Source organism: Sorex araneus, chromosome 1 (genome assembly GCF_027595985.1).
Source record: "Sorex araneus isolate mSorAra2 chromosome 1, mSorAra2.pri, whole genome shotgun sequence".
Lineage (NCBI taxonomy): Eukaryota > Metazoa > Chordata > Mammalia > Eulipotyphla > Soricidae > Sorex > Sorex araneus.
Window position 1 is genome coordinate 14,670,400 of NC_073302.1, and position 18,145 is coordinate 14,688,544.

Here is an 18,145-nt window from a genome sequence, read left to right on the forward strand (position 1 = left end):
TTGATGCCCAGATTATACCCAATACCTTTTGAATCAGAACCTTTGGGAATGTTATCTGAGTCGCAGTGGTTTTTAAAGTTCCCTTAATGATTATAATGTGAATTCAAGTTTAAGATAGTGTAGTTTTAGTTTTCATTATAAATTTACTGAAGCAGGAATTCTTTGTCACCCATTCATTCCCCTGTTTTATATCAATCTAGGCCAGAATTCTGAAAGACTTAGAGCCTGATTGTTAGGGAATCAAGTCAGAATCTAATTGGCTGGGTGATACACCCAGTTAGTGTTAATATAAACCACCTTCCCTTATTGTAAAGGAAAGTTTCAAACACCATAAAGGACAGTTGTCAGAGCCAACTATCGTGAAACCACAGCACATTTTCACCTTAGACTTAGTTCCTGCTGAGAAAATCAATGGCTGTTGGTTTTACCAAAGGTGATTATGAATCATGGTTCTCTCCCTGTTGAAATTTTATGAACAGTGAGAAATAGAACAGAATTGGACAAAAGAGGCAGATAAGGAAAATACATTCATACTTGCCCAGGATTAAACAAAGGATAGATGAGGATTACTCAAAATATAGATGAGAAGGAGCTCAACTAGTTGACTTCATTTTCTGGGCCACACTCAGTAGTGTTCAGTCTTCAGTTGAGGGTCATCTCTAGTTTCAGTGCTTCCAATGGACCATGCAGTGTTAAGGACCAAGCATGGTACTCCTGTATGCAAAGTATGTGCTCAGCCTTTGGACTATCTGACACCAGTTGGGAGTTCAATGTTATTTCCTCTGAGTCCTGGTTTTCTTTCTTTCTTTCTTTCTTTTCTTCTTTCTTTCTTTCTTTCTTTCTTTCTTTCTTTCTTTCTTTCTTTCTTTCTTTCTTTCTTTCTTTCTTTCTTTCTTTCTTTCTTCCTTCCTTCCTTCCTTCCTTCCTTCCTTCCTTCCTTTCTTTCTTCCTTCCTTTCTTCCTTCCTTCCTTCCTTCCTTTCTTTCTTTCTTTCTTTCTTTCTTTCTTTCTTTCTTTCTTTCTTTCTTTCTTTCTTTCTTTCTTTCTTTCTTTCTTTCTTTCTTTCTTTCTTTCTTTCTTTTCTTCAATCCCCCCAAAATCTCTCCTGCAGTCTTATAACTTACTATTTAATTACTAATTTGTCCCTTAGCACAAACTACAGGGTTTTATTTCCCTCTCTCCAATCAGATAATTTCTTTCATCTCTCATAGTACTATTTAACCCTAAATGTGTATTTCTTGGCCAAGAATCCCCTTTGATGGAGTACTCCCAAACCAGCTTCTGTAATCAGCAATTAAATGTTTCCTTTTTAACTCCCCGAGGCAGCTGGGGTGCTCTGAAATAAAAAGACCTTTACCAATGCACTTATTTCATTATCCTGTAATTTCTTTCCCATTTTTATTTCCCTCTCTTGATGCTGATTATAAAAGCTATATATAGTTCTTTACACATATATTAAATAGAAAGGAGCTTTAAAAAATTTTAAGATCCTTCCTAATTCTGTCTCTCCAACAAAACAACTGACAATTGTTCATGTCTGTAGTGTTTCTGATGTTTGTATTAAATGTATTGATATCATAACTTATATAAGAGGGTATTTCTCTATTTGAAAATATGGTATTGATAAAGATTGTATTTTAATTAAAAATCCTTTCCAGCATTTTCAGATACATTGACTCCCTCAATTTTCATCATATGAATGTAGCACAAATTTAATTAACCAATCCTCTCTTTTTGAGCACATTTTTGCTTCTAATTATGCAATTAATAAAACATGCACACAAAGGCACATACAAGTCTCTGCAATGTATATCTTTGTGCATTTATTGCCTGAGATGGAAATTAGTTTGGGGGAGATTTTATAAATGGGAATTCTGCTTCAAAATATATGAATATGTTTGGCTGCAGAAATAATAGTTAAATTGCTTTCTCAAAATATATACAAATTATATTCCCAGTAGTAGAGAAGTGTGCTTATCTCTTAGGACTCTATTTGGAGAATTGTGCTTCTCAGTTTTGCTAATTTGAGAGGTGAGGATAATAGCTCATTGTTTTGATTTGCATTTATTTAATTGCTAGAAAGGTTGGCTTTAGAAAACATATGTTTATTAATTATTTGCATTTTTTTCTTTTATAAATTACTTCTTTATAATATTTTCTAGCTTGTTAACAATTGAAATTTGGTTATTTTATATCGTTTTCCCTTGGGTCTTAAAAATAACTTGTATCTGTTACATCTTTAAAAATTTTTCCCTATAAAATTTAAACTTTGTCTTTGACATTAAGATCAGATTGTCACTGTCACTGTCATCCCGCTGCTCACCGATTGCTCGTGTGGGCACCGGTAACGTCTCTATCGTGAGACTTGTTGTTACTGCTTTTTGCATATTGAATATGCCACAGGTAGCTTGCCAGACTCCGCAGTGCAGGTGTGATACTCTAGGTAGCTTGCTGGGCTCTCTGAGAGGGGGGTAGGAATTGAATCCAGTTGTGCTGCATGCAGGGCAAACGCCCTACCGCTGTTCTATAAAATATTACCTGTTTTGTTTCTTGTAGTGAATTTTTCCTTTCAAAAATTAAACTGCCTGTTTTCCCTTTTGCCTGCCATTTGGACAAATCACACTATTGCCTTTTGTTTTGAAATTCCTTCTTATAAATGTATTGTTCATTACAATAAGAGTGGTGAATATTTCCCTACATCCCCATACTTTTTATCATGATGTCACAACCTGTATTGTTCAACCTAATTGTTGGGCCTGACATTTCAATACACAGCTGGCAATGCTCAAGTGCCCATGCATGCCAACGGAATTGGAGGACACTTCGTGCCTGAGCTTTACCCTTGTTCTACCACGTGAGCCATATCCTTGGTTTGAGCACACGATTTTTAACCTTTGGAAAAGAGTTCCATAGTTTTGTATTTATATAGCATTTTCCAACCAATTGTTGCTAAAATCAGGTTGTTTTTTTTTTAAAAAAAACTTTCGTCATGTATGTGTGTGAAGATCCAATCTCATTTTCTAGTTACTACTTTGCTCATTGATTATCACACCAGAAATATGATACTTCTATGATTTTTTTTGCTTTTTTTCTTCTATTTTTTACATTTTAAAAAAAAATTTTATTAGTGAATCACCATGAGGTACAGTTACAAACTTATGAACATTCATATTTGCATTTGCTTTACATCCCTCCACCATTCTCCTCCACCAATGTTCCAAGTATCCCTCCCACCATCCCCACCTTGACCCCCACCACCCCACCCTGCCTCTGCGGCAGAGCATTCCCTTTTGTACTCTCTCCTGTAGGGTGTTGTAGTTTTTAATAGAGGTATTGAGTGTCCATCATGCCCTGTCTATGGTCTACTTTTGGTACACAGTTTTCAACCTGAGTGGGTCCTCCCAACATTCTCTACTAGGTCTTCCCTTCTCTCTCTCAGCTGCCTTTTCCCCCAGCATATGAGGCCAGTTTCCAAGCTGTGGGGCAGACCTCCTGGTTCTTGTCTCTACTACTCTTGGATATTAGTGTCCTATTCTGCTACTTTAGTGTCCTATTCCACATATGAGTGCAATCTTTCTATGTCTGTCTCTTTCTTTCTGACTCATTTCACTCAACATGATACTTTCCATGTTGATCCACTTATATGCAAATTTCATGACTTCATCTTTTCTAACAGCTGCGTAGTATTCCATTGTGTAGATGCACCAAAGTTTCTTTAACCAGTCATCTGTATTTGGGCACTCCGGTTATTTCCAAATTTTAACTATTGCAAACAGTGCTGCAATGAACATAGAAATGCAGATGTCATTTCTACTATACCTTTTTGCATCTCCTGGATATATTCCCAGCAGTGGTATTGCTGGGTCAAATGGGAGCTCAATTTCTAATTTTTTGAGAATCATCCATATTGTTTTCCAAAAGGAATGAACCAGTCGGCATTCCCATCAGCAGTGAAGGAGAGTCCCTTTCTCCCCACATCCATGCCAACACGGGTTGCTTTTGTTTTTTTGAATGTGGGCTAGTCTCTGTGGTGTGAGATGATATCTCATTGTTGTTTTGATCTGCATCTCCCTGATGTTTAGTGATGTAGAGCATTTTCTCATGTGCCTCTCAGCCATTTGGATTTATTCTTTGGGAAAGTTTCTGTTCATTTCATCACCCTATTTTTTAATTGGGTTGGCAGTTTTCTTCTTGTGGAGTTCAACCAGTACCTTGTATATCCTTGATATCAACCCCTTATCGGATGGGTACTGGGTAAATATCCTTTCCCATTCTGTAAACTGTCTTTGTATTTTGGTAACTTTTGAGGTGCAGAAGCTTCTTAGTTTAAGAGAGTCCCATTTATTTATCTCTGTTTTCACTTGCTTGGCCAGTGGCGTATCATCTTTGAAGATACCGTTGGCTTCAATGTCGTGGAGGTTTTTACCAGCCTTGTCTTCAATGTACCTTAGGGATTCTGGTCTGATGTTGAGGTCTTTAATCCACTTTGATCTGACTTTTGTACATGGTGATAGGTGGAGGTCTAAGCCCATTTTTTTGCATGTAGCCGTCCAGTTTTGCCAGCACAATTTTTTAAACATGCTTTCCTTGCTCCACTTCACATTTCTTGCTCCCTTATCAAAGATTAGATGGTCATATATTTGGGGTTGTGTGTCAGAGTATTCAATCCTGTTCCATTGGTCTGAGGTTCTGCCTTTGTTCCGGTACCATGCTGTTTTAATTACTACCGCTTTGTAGTAGAGTTTGAAGTTGGGGAGGTTGATTTCTCATTTCAATCATCTCAAGTCCTATTCATTTTATAATAAGAGGCATAGTTTCATCCTTTGAAAATTATGGTAATGTCTCACTGAGTGTCTGTGTACATATATACATATATATATATATACACGCACATATATCACTTGTATCACTTGTCATTCTGTTGATCTTTGATTTTCTCGAGCAGCGCCAGTAATGTCTCCATTTGTCCCTGTCGCCTGCTAGTGTAGCCCAATGTATCTGCTCGCTCCAGTATATATATTCTGCACTCAAATGTTCTACCACTGATAATCAAATGCTCTACCACTCAGAATCTCGCACAGCAGAGCCTGGGAAACTACCCGTGGTGTATTTGATATGCCAAAAACAGTAACAATAATGGATCTCATTCCCTGACCCTGAGCAACAGGGACAAATGAGATGTTACTGGCGCCTGCTTGAGCAAATCGATAAACAATAGAACAGTGATACAGTGATACATACATATATTTTATATATACATATAAATACATATATATATCACTTATATAAATTATATATCACTTCTATAAATAAGTGATATATATAAGATGTATGGTATATGTACATATTTATGCCACAGCATCTTTAACCAGCTATCTTTTGATGGGAATTTAAGTTCCTTTCATATTTTGGTTCTATAAAATACTGCTGCTATGAATATAAGGACATACATAGACCCTGGAATTCATGTTTTCATATTCTTGGGATAAATACCTAGAAGTATTAAAGATAGATCATGGTTATTTCCTATTTTAAAATTAATTTTCTTTTATTTCTGTATACTTGGACAAAGGGAATATGTTGAATCATCCTGAGTACCAAGTACAGTACCCTAGGTACACCTTGAGCATCTGACTGTGCTTGGGGCTTACCACTAGCTTTGTGCACAGGTATTACTGTGAGCAACGATCAGAGGACCATATCAAGGTGCCAGGGATTGAACCCAGATTAGCTTCATGTGAGACAAGTACCTTACATGTGGTACTTTTTCTGGCACCATTTTAAAATATTTTAAAGGAATCTTCATAGCATTTTCTAAGGGTAGAGATCACACCAATTTGTATTTTTTCCAGCAGTGCATCAGAATTCCTTTCTCCACATTCTCACCAATATTGCAGTTTCCAAGATTTTTGACATAGATTGTTTTTATGAGTTGACAACTCATTTGTGGTTTTTAATCTGAATTTTTATGGTAAGTGATATTTAACATGTTTTCATGTGTCTATGATCATTTTTGTCTCTTTCTTGGAGAAGTGCCATTACTTGCTATTCTATTGGGGGTCAATAATTTTTGTCTTTATTGAATTGTGAGTCCTTTTTATATATCTGGATATTAACCTATTGTCAGGTATACAAATATCTTTTTCTAAATGCTATATTGCCTTTATGTTTGTGGTAGATTCTTTTGCCATGTAAAAGCTTTTACATTTTTATTGTAGGTAGAAGTAACTCTCCAAAAGAAGTAGATCTCCTGGGTGGCTTGAAAATGTTGCAGGTCTATATTAGGTCTCATCTAAAGTTATCACGGGAGAGCCTGGCAAGCTCTCTGTGGCGTATTTGATATGCCAAGTACAGTAACAATGATGGGTCTCATTCCCCTTACCCTGAAAGAGACTCCAATGTGGCACCGCTGTGAAGAACGAGTAAAGAGAGGCTGCTAAAATCTCAGGGCTAGAACAAATGGAGATGTTACTGGTGCCCACTTTAGCAAATCGTTGATTAATAGGATGACAGTGATGAAAGTGATTCAGTGATTTACAATTACAGGTCATTTTGATGAACTGGGAGGTATGAGCTGAGAGATAGATAGATAAAGTGAGTGAGTGAGAGATAAAGACAGACAGAGAGCTACCACTTCCCTTCTCTACCCATCATGATCTCCCTGGGGAAAGTGCCAGAAGGATTAGGATCGAAAAATTCTGCCATCAGCACCTTTCCAGCTTGAACACTTACATCCCCTCAGCCCCACTTGATAACTGTCAGGTTGCACCTGTGATTCACTGGATCTTCAAGGCATGGGTACTGGTTCCCATCACCAAAGTTCTCAGGGCCCAAGGCTTAAACAAGGAATGACTTTTTGCCAAAAAAGGAAAGTCAGTCCTGATCTCTTCCAGGTCCATTGCCAACCCTCATAAAAAATGTATGTGAGGAAGGGAATAAATAGGGAAGTTAAATTTCTTTATTCAGTACATATAAAGAGAAAGAGAAAGACACGTTCATAGAGCATGTGAGTTTCTCCAGAGGTGAGGTGAGAGAGCCAAGAGTAAATATCCAAAATTGAGAAATTGGGATACAGGGGACTTTCTTATGGGGCGTGTGCACTGCTTGCCTCTGCAGTTAGTTTTGTGGGTTTTTTTCAAACATCTTCACCTCAGCGATTTCCACATAGGTAGGGTTCTGTTGCTAGGGTGTTTTCAGTGAAGACTTGTTTAAGACGTTCTGTGGTTTTCTTTCATGTTCTTATCACAACCTTTGAACACTTTTTAAAAAAATTTAAAAATACTTTTGGTCTAACAATGCTACTATTAATGGTTTCTCAATCTTCTGTTTTTTGTTTGAAATTTCTCCAGAGCGATTCAGTCTTTTAAATACTCATTTTGGTACTTTTTTACTTTCTAAAAATTCACTGGTAGGGGCCCTCTCCTATTTTTCTTTCTAAAAACAATTTGATCCAATCCTATTTTTCATTCTCGTTTAGTTTTCTTTGAAGCCTTTGAAGTTGAATTTCCAACTTTATCTCTGGTGTGAGGTCCCTGGTTTATTACCTAGTTTACGTCAATGCATTTATGTTGTAGGCCTAATATTCAAGAATTTAATAATAACCTAGGACTGGCACGTGCAAATAAATGCCCGATCCTCTATACTATCATTCTGACTCATTTCACACTTTTTAAAAAAATATTTATTTAAAGGTTTTATCTCCTTTTTTCTTGCTAAGCCTAGTGAGTTTATGAATTTTATTATTCCTTTCAAAGAAAAATACAATGGTTTCATTGTACTTTGTATCTCCTTTTGATTTCTGTTAATTTATGCTCTAGTGTTATTATTTCCTTCTTATTTTTGCCAACAGTTGGCTCTGTTTTTTCTTCTTTTTCTAATTAACTACAATCAAATTGTTTATTTGAGACTTTTAAAGTGATACAAATCTGGATTAAAATAAACTTCCTTGGGAGAGAAAATGTTTCCAATTTTACTTTTCAAAAATGACTTAGGTACATTTATATGCCATTATTGCAAATGAATTTAAGAATCGTCTTGCTAAGTTTCCAAAAATCTTGTCAAGATTCCGATTGGGAAGTATGACAAACCTATAAGTTAATTTAGGAAAAAAGACATCATTGAGCCGTCTGCTCAGCAACACTGTTTATCTTCCTATTTAGTCAAGTATTTTTTATATCTCACATTAAAGTTTTGTGGCTTTCCCCATAAGAATTTCATATATTTCTTGTTAAAGATATTCATAAGCATTTTATGTTTTTGTTGTTACAGTGAATAATGTAGTTTAAAATCGTATTTCCCAACTAGTTACTGCCAGTAAGAACAATATTATTTTGGTGTACTTATACAGTAACCAGTTTCTTTGTGGAGCTGTCCTATTAATTTTAATAGAGCTTTCTGTTTATTCTCTTGAGGATGGTTATCAAAATATATCTTGTATAAAAATTATAATTTTATCTCTTCGTTTAAAGGCATTGTTATTCTAGTAAGGTCATCTTTATTACAAAGAAGAGAAAGCTATCTGATACTTCATAGATTTTTAATGTGTAAGGTGGGGGTGGTGAAGCAGCTCTTCTAGACAGACCACAAGGAGGCAACACAACGAACAGAACCTTCATACAGCTCAACCTCATGGCATCTGGTGCTTGTCTACTGTCACTGTCACTGTCATCCCATTGCTCATCTTTGTTCGAGCAATTTGTTCGAGCGGGCACCAGTAACGTCTCTCATTGAGAGACTTATTGTTACTGTTTTTGGCATATCCAATACGCATGGGTATCTTGCCAGGCTCTGCCGTGCGGGCTCTATACTCTCGGTAGCTTGCTGGGCTCTCCGAGAGGGATGGAGGAATCGAACTCGGGTTGGCCGCGTGAAAGGCGAATGCCCAACCTCTGTGCTGTCGCTCCAGCCTGCTAAGTCTACTAGAAACCAGAATCACTCTATCTCAAGAACTACATGGTGTATAGTTTTTCTCCAGTTCATTTACTTTGAACTCCACTACTCAGCCACCACCATGCTCCAGGCCACTTTCTGGACACTCGGGCCAAATCTCATGCATGAGTGAAGCCCCACAGAGCCAGGTACAGGAGGACTTTGCGACCTTGGACTTCAGGCTCAATGAGACCCGGAAACAAGATCCTCTGTCTGCCTCCTCCAATATCCGGTGTTCCAGGGATCAAACCCAGACACCCCACCCTATCGGCACCAGATAAATACCTCATAGGCTGACCTCCACTACCTCCACTACCCAGCCACCGCCACGCTCCAGACTGCTTTCTGGACCGCGTGGCTATGAGACACATCATAAAACACTTAATGCCCACTTTCCATAATTTCTGCAACATATTGATGGAATTCAAATCTGGGGTTCAAATATGGTGTGAACTATGGGAACACCAGTAAGGGCGATTGGAGGCTGGCCTAAAAGCCTCCATTCCTCTCGGAGAGCCTGGCAAGCTACCGTGAGTACATCGCCTGCACAGCAGAGCATGGCAAGCTACCTCTGACATATTCGATATGCCAAAAACAGCAACAACAATCGGCCTCATTTGCCTGACACTGAAAGAGCCCCCAATACAGCAGTGTTAAGAAGAATGAGCAAGAAGAGGTTGTTAAAATATCAGGAACAAATTAGACTGCTAAAACGAAAGACTAAAATGACTGTACTTTCAACGCAAGTATGCTGGGATTGGAAACATCCATCGAAGACTTGATGGTGCAAGTGAAGAAGATCAAGTATGACAACATTTGTCTAACAAGAAGGCATAATTCACATCATGCCTTTTTTTGACACTGGAGAAGAACTGTTCCTCGAAACATGTGACAACAGAGGCATTGGTGGAGTCGGTGTCCTTGTCAAAGTGAACTTGGCCATGAACATTGATTCATTTGAATGCCTAACAATCCAAATCAGATGATTATGCTTGAATAGATGTGGCTCACTGCTGGCAGTTTCTATCTTTGTCGTATACACACCAACATCCAACTACGATGAAGAAGAAATTGGGAAGTTCTACATGGAGCTGGAGAAGTTCTATAAAGAAGACGACACCTTCTACAAGATCATTGTCCATGATTTTAAAGCCAAGATAGGACAGAGAAGGTTGCCCGAAGAACTCCACATTGGGACCCATGGCCTAGAATGGAATGAACAGGGTGAGAGACTGTCTGAGTCATCATGTCAACCAAGACCATCCACGGGAACTCAGAGTTCCAGAAGGCCAATTCTAAACATTGGACACGGGAGTCTCCCAGTGGACAGTTCCACAATGAAATTGACCACATCATATTCAGTCAAAGGTTTGCCTGACCAATGTCACTGTTGTCCCAAAATTCAAAATGAGATCGGACCACTGTCTCCTTCATGCAAAATTCTACTTCACATATCAAGGAGAAAGGTCTGCAAAGTTTAAGTTTAAGAAGAGAACTCCCAGAATGACCACCAACTGGGACCTCTTTGGCACTATTGCAGCAACGTGGGAAGATGTCGTCTTTGACAACATTGATGAGGAATACGATTGACTGGTTCAGCACCTCCATGACTGCATGAAGAATGCCAAGAGTGGGAAAGCCACAAACAGACACCTGTCTTCAGAAAGTCTTGAGTTCATTCCCCAACATAGTTTGGCACAAACCTCAGGCAATCACAAGCTAACATCCGAGCTTGCAAAGCTGTACAGAAAAGCAATAAAGGAAGACTTCAAAGAGAGAAGATCAGCAATGTTGGCCGATGTGGCAGAAGCTGGGAAAAGTATTTGCAATGCTCGCCTGTCCTTCGCCAACTACAAGACCAAGATGACTGCCCTCCAATGTCCTGGTGGATCTACCACATCTTCCAGAAGGGCAACGGAGAGGATTATTCATGACTTCTACTCAGATCTCTTTGACAGTCACAACCACCTGCCCACAAACCAAATTCTGAAGGATAGATATGTCGTTCCCAATGTCCTCCCTTCCAAAATTCTACATGCCATTTCATCAGTAAAGATGCATGCAGCACCCGGTCCAGACAAGGTCAGACCCGAACACCTGAAGAATCTGCTACCAATACTCGTCAATACACTAGCTTGGCTCTTCACATGCTACCTGTCTAAATGCAAGGTTCCATCCCAATGGAAAACCAGCAGGACCGTTCTGTTGTACAAGAAGGGAGACATCCACGACATTGTCAACTATCACCCAATCTGCCTGTTGTCCATCATCTATAAGTTTTTCACTCATGTCATCCTGAATAGAATAGGCAGAACACTAGATGAAAAACAACCATGGGAGCAAAATGGGTTCCGAAAAGGATTCAGCATGATCAACCATATCCACACAGTTACCAAACTCATTGAAGTTTCTAGAGAGTTCAAGGTACTGTTCTGTCTAATGTTCATCCCCTTAAAGAAGGCCTTTGATTCTATTGAGACTGAAGCGGTCATCAAAGCCCTAGTCAAACAGGGTGTTCAAACTCAGTACATCAAGATCCATCATGAACTGTATTACAGATTCACCACCAGGATCTCACCATTCTATAAAGAAGTGATCATTGGCGTAAAGAGAGGGGTTTGGCAGGGTGATACCATTTCACCAAAACTCTTCAGTGCCACCTTCGAGAACATCATGCAACAACTGGAATGGGAAGGAATGGGAGTGAAGATAGATGGTCAGCAACTTCACCACCTCTGCTTTGCTGATGACATCATTCTAATAACACCAAACAGTAGCCAAGCGGCACAAATGCTGGCCGACTTCGACTGTGGGTGTGGAAAGGTCAGACTGCAGCTGAATCTTACCAAAACAATGTAAATGAAAAACAAATTAGTCCCTGACATTCCATTTGCTCTCAACAGAACGAACATCTCTGAATGCAGCAGCTATGTGTACCTGGGTTGAAAACTCAACATGAGGAACGACTTGGCACCAGAACTGCACAGGAGGAAGAGAGCAGCATGGAACACCTTCAAGAGTGTCGAAGAAGTGGTTAATAGGATGAAGAACTTCCGAGTCCAGGCACATCTTTTTGATTCCACCATTCTTCCTGCACTAACATATGCCTCAGAGAGCTGGGCCCTAGGAGAACAGGATGAGAATGCTATTAGGTATCCCAAAGAGGAATCAAAAGAGCTATGCTTGGAGTATCACATTTTACTCAAGTAAGAGAAGGAATCCGGAGTTCGGACCTTTGTTAATGATCAAGAATCAGGGACGCTGTCTCTTTTGCCAAAGTGTCAAAAAACAGATTGCCTGACATGTAATGCAATTTAGAGACAACTGCTGGACTAGAGCTTTTACCAACTCGATTCCACAGGATGTTAGAAGACCGCTTGGTTGCCCATGTACGAGATGGTCAGACTTCTTCATCAAAACCCTGAATGAACGGTTTGAAGGTCTTTGTGTTTCTGGAGCCAGCAGATACCATTGGGCTACACTAGCATGTGACAGGGATGAATGGAGATGTTACTGGCACCCACTTGAGCAAATCAAAGATCAACGGGATGACAAGTGATATAAGTGATACATTTATTTTGGGAGGATGGGAGATTCACACAGGACTTACTCCTATCTGCCTATCTGCACTCAGAAATCACTTCTGGCGGTGCCAGGGCACTGTAAGTGATGCGGGGAGAGACGCAGGTCGACTACATGCAAGGCAAACATCTACCAGCTATAGTATTGCTCTGGCCCCATGCTTGCCTTTACTTGTTGATCTTGTAGAATATCCTTGCCTCTATCTTCTCTTTGTCTGCTCGTGCAGCCATCCTAACATCCAGTATAACCCCATCTCTGTGTACATTTGCTCAAGAGAAAGCCTGATTAGTTTTGGCTCACTGCTGTGTTAGCAGAGCTTAGCTTAGGGCTTCAGTCCTGGTTCCTGCAGCAGGAACTCAGTCACTGCCTAGGTGGTGACTGAGTCTCATGGAAGAAACGTAACTTTCAGTCTGTTTCTCCACGAGTTTGCGAATCTTCTTGATAAATTTTGCTGGTCACACCAAGAATGACATTGCTGTTCAACTTGGACTTTTCTCTTGCAGCAATTTAAAAAGCTTGAGAATTCTGTTTCTTGTAAATTTGAAAGAAATAATCTGGAAATAAAACTATTTGGTATCAGTAGCTCCCAGGAAAACTCTTCTTTGATATCTCTTTCAATTTATCCCATAACAGCCGCTCCAGTGAAGCTATGAGTATTTTTCTATTTCTCAGTAAATTATGATGAAATCACTTATCTGAATCCAGTTCTAACTCAAGGTCTGGCCCTGAGCATACCCTTGATCTATACTGAGCTAAAATAATTCCCATCAGAGGTAGCATGATAATGAAAAATAAGGACTATATATGTGGAGCCAGAGAATAAGAGTTTAACAGATAGAGAGGGTCAGATAAGTTGTTTTGCTCTAGTCTCAAATAATCTACAACAGCGAAGTTTAGGGTGCTGTGTCTGGATAAATTTACCAACCATCTCTAAACTGCTTCAATAATCTGACAATCTTGTATATGAAAACTGAATTTTTCAAAAGTATACATATTTACATATATACATATATATAAAAGTTTATATTTAAAGGTCTATACTTAAAAATTAGATTTAAAAGTATATATAAAAGTAAAAGTATATATATAAAATATATATCTAAAAGTTTAAAGCGTGTCAGGATGGCCGAGTGGCTTAAGGTGCCAGGCTTAAATATATATTAATATGTATTTATATACACACACATATACATATACATATATATGGAGAGAGAGGGAGAAAGAGAAAGAGCCCAGAATGTTACAGTAATTTTCATATGATCGGGAGTCATTAATAAGTAAGTACATAAAATAAATACATACAATTAGGTTTAACTTCCCCTCCTATTGTGAAGAATAATAATTTGTTAGTTCAAGCCCCAAGGCATTGCCTTCTTGATAGCTTATGAGTTACGTGTGTGAAATTCAAATATTTTTGTTAAAAATCCCAACATATTGTCAATACATGTGCCTGCTATTTTAATGGGGACTAAATATTTTCTTAACAATTTAGTGCACTTAAAAATTGAACCAACTTCCTAATTCATGTATTTTCTGGAGATGCTTTCTTATTGTTGACATGTCTCTGCATTTTTGGCCCTTATTGATTTGAGTTTATGTATGTATATTAATAATCTCTTCTGAATTAGACCAGTAAGTAATTTAATATGTGTATAGGTCTTCTTGGCCTTGGACACTGTTATGAGTGTTTTATGTGTCCTTTGTTTTCCAAGTTACATAGACTATTTTGATTGATTGATTGCTGTCAGACAGTAGGAAGGCAGAACAATGACCTTCAAACAGTTGGGTAATTGGGCGTTTTTCTGCCCCCTGGTAATGATTAAGGGCAGTTCACATCAAAATCTTCTAAATTAAAAGAAGTCAGTAATTCACTCCATAGAGTCACAGGATCAGGTCAGAAAAAATTCCTGTTCCTAACTTGCATTTCAAATATGAAACATAAGCACTGATTGCAAATCTGAAGACATTTTCTTTATGCCCCAGGCTAGGATTTTTTAATTAAAAAAAATAAACCTGTCAAGGTCTGCAAGAAAGACTCTCAGATATTCTGGCCTGTAGTTTATTTAAAAATCCAATAATGCAATTTCCTTAGCAGCAGGATGCAAAGAGACCTTCTCTAGGGTGAATGTATCCATAATCTGAGGGTAGCCAGATTCCCAGTTGATGGAACAGAAGGAATTTTATAAAAGATGTTCTGCTTGTGGACCCAGGAAACAATATCCTGAGTACTCGGTCCAAGATAACTCCTCTGGGCACAAGCAGACCTGGTTTTGACTCTCATTATCATTGTGAACTTGGCCATTCACATCACTGTCATTATATCACTGTGATCCCGTTGCTCATAGATTTGCTAAAGTGGGCACCAGTAACATCTCCATTGTGAGACTTGTTGTTACTGTTTTTGGCATATTGAGTTTGCCTCAGGGAGCTTGCCAGGCTCTGTGGAGCGGGCTTGGTAGCTTGCCGGGCTCTCTGAGAGGAGCAGAGGAATCGAACCTGGGTTGGCTGCATGCAAGGCAAATGCCCTACCTGCTGTGCTATCACTCCAACCCATAAATAATTTAAATACAAAATTTCTATTTTAAGTACAAATTTCAAATCTATAGTAGTCCTACCTGCCAATAATTTTCTCAACCCCAGTCATTTTTAAGTACAAGAACTAAAAAAGACCCTCGGAATATATGCTGTTAACCCCACCCTGCAAGTCATACTAATTGGCCTAGGGAAGCAGTCCTGGCCACAGGGCCAGATCTATGGATCTCTGGGCTTTAAAATCTCCATCTCAAAAAGGATTCAGAGAATTGGAACAAATTATCATATGAGTTATATCAGGGGCTGGAGTAATAGCACAGTGAGGAGGGTGTTTGTCTTGCACATGGCCAACCTGGGTTCAATTCCCAGTATCCAAATGGTTCTTCTAGCGCTGCCAGGAGTAATTCCTGAGTTCATGAGAAAGGAGTAACCCCTGAGCATCACTGAGTGTGACCCAAAAAGCAAAAAATAAATAAATAAAAAGAGTTAAAACAGTGCCTTGGGAAGCCATAATGGATTGTGATCAATCTAAAGAAGTTGGCCCTTGGGAAAGAGAATTGGGTAAACAGAAGCAGAGATGTGAGATTATGTGACCTTGGAGAGAGGAAGAAATGAAGAAAGGGCAGAAATACGTACACCTGAAGATAATCTAATTCCTGTGAAGGTCTGAATTTCCTAAGAATTTCCCACTTTTGTTGTCTTGATTTCTCTTCCCAGTAATTTTATTACTGGGAAACAACTACTGGAGAATCGCACAATGTTTTTAGGTACCTTTTGCTTACTAAAATATTCAGTTAATAAACATTTATGAGCCAGGGACTGATAAAAGCTGAGAAAGAAAGAACAATGACTATATCACAAACATCTTATGACTTCCTGGATCTTGTATATTAATATAATTGAAAGTAAAATAGAAAAAATTAATGTTGATAAATAAACATTTCAATCATCAATAATGATGCTAAAACCAAATATGTTAATATATTAACAAAGATATAAATGACCACACATTAATAAATATACCAAATGAATCAAAGAAACAATTGGACTCTCTGAGATACTGAACAATAAGATGGCTCTCTTTTTGTTTTTTTTGTTTGGGGAGAGGCCACACCTGGTAATGCTCAGGAATTACTCCTGGCTCTGCACTCAGGAATAACTGCTAGTGGTTGGTGCAGGGGGTATCATACTGAGCGCCAGATATCTAATTCAGGTGGGCTGAATGCAAGGCAAATACCCTACCCACTGTACTATCTCTCCTGGTGCCAAGATAGATCTGTTTTAAGAATGGTCTGAGAAACTCTGAGAATTGTTGAAGAGCTAAAATCAAAATAATGAGAAGGAACTGACTGTGCAAAGAAAATTGAGTTTCTCACAGAATTCATATTGGTGCAAATAGTGGAATGAAGTTGGATATAATAACAAGCAAATTATTCTTTTACTGATCTTTCTCTGTGCATGGCATAAAGAGTACTGATTTTGAGCCAAATAGAACAAATTTAATTACTGGTTTTGTTTTATAAACTGGGGCAGCTCAATGTGTTTCTCTTAGACCATTTTCTTTTTTAAAAAAATTAGGGTAAGAATATTTAACCCACAGGTTTGTTTGTTATAAAGTCTAGCAATCATCTATCCAGGTGTGCAGCCTGTGAGATAGTAAATAATGATAATTAATATCATGACTATTATCTCTAATTTTATAAGCTATCAAAGGAAAGAAATAACCTAGCCTTATGCTTTAAAACATTGACAAAGTAAAAAAACAACTTAATCCAAGTGAGTAGAAGGAAGGAAATAATATTATAAATCAATATACTTACCTAGCAGGGGAGATACCATGAGCATTAAGGTTGTTTTCCCAGTATCCATTGTACAACTGGATGTACTGACTCTGTTGATCACCCCAAATGTGGGAAATTGAACTGCGTAATTTGTGGTAACGGGGGACTGAGTTCATGCTCGCACCTGATAAAAAAACTAGAAATGGAAAAAAAATAAAGAATAAAAAATTTAAGACACATTTATTCTTTGAAAAGGTCAATGACATTGACAAATATTTGCTTAACTACCCAAGAAAAAGAGATAAAACTCACATCACTAAACTCAGGAATGAAAGAAAATACATTACTACAGATACTTAAAATCATAGGAATTGAGATTGAGTAGATAACTTAAGGGCTGGAACAAATGCCTTGCATGTCCCAGGCCCTGGGTTTAATCCCTAGGACAACATGGCCTCTCAGGAAGAGTTGGGTACAGCTCTAGAGATCCCCAAGCAACACTGCAGTACTTTGCCAGCCCAAGTATTGAATCACCCACTCTGCTGCCTGAGTATCACTGGGAGTGGGCCCAGGGACCCCTGAATATGGCTTAGGAAATCTCTATCCTCAATTAAAAGTTCTTTAAGTAAAATAAATGGCTAGCTCAGTGTCACAAATTGTCTGTGCATACATATCATATATATGCATGCTTATATAATGTATATAAAACGCATATTAGTGTTTTATGTCCTCATTATTTATAATTGGAAGGATATTTTTCTCTTCTTGGAATGAACAACATAAGAACATTAACTAGAGGTTATCAGTGTGGATTTGGAAATTAAATATGCCTTCCACATGCTATCTTAGACTGAAGGAACATACTTGGGTAATCAGAATATCTGTAGCACTGTAGCACTGTCTTCCCATTGTTCATTGATTTGCTCCAGCAGGCACCAGTAACGTCGCCATTGTGAAACTTGTTACTGTTTTTGGCATATCAAATATGCCACAGGGAGCTTGCCAGGCTCTGCCGTGCAGGCGGGATACTCTAGGTAGCTTGCTTGCCTTTCTGAGGGAAGGAGGAATTGAATCTGGGTTGGCCTCGTGCAAGGTAAACACTCTACCCGCTGTGCTATCACTCCAGTACAATCAGAATATCAGGAACCTGAAAATACAATATGGTACGTATTAAAGTGTAGGGTATTCTGTACTTTAATATGTACCATATCATACACACATATGTAGATATGATATATATCAATTTTATTTTATATATAATATAAATTTAATTTACTTTTAGTTTTATTTGCAATTATGTGTACTTAGGTCGAGAACTCAAC

General features: G+C 38.3%; 1 non-coding gene across 1 annotated transcript; it reads left to right on the plus strand.

Annotated features, from left to right (window-relative positions):
• The first annotated feature begins 16,854 nt into the window (after positions 1-16,854).
• On the plus strand, positions 16,855-17,012 carry LOC129401071 (U1 spliceosomal RNA). The gene has a single exon (XR_008628090.1). It is a non-coding gene; the product is annotated as a U1 spliceosomal RNA (small nuclear RNA).
• Positions 17,013-18,145: the final 1,133 nt, after the last annotated feature.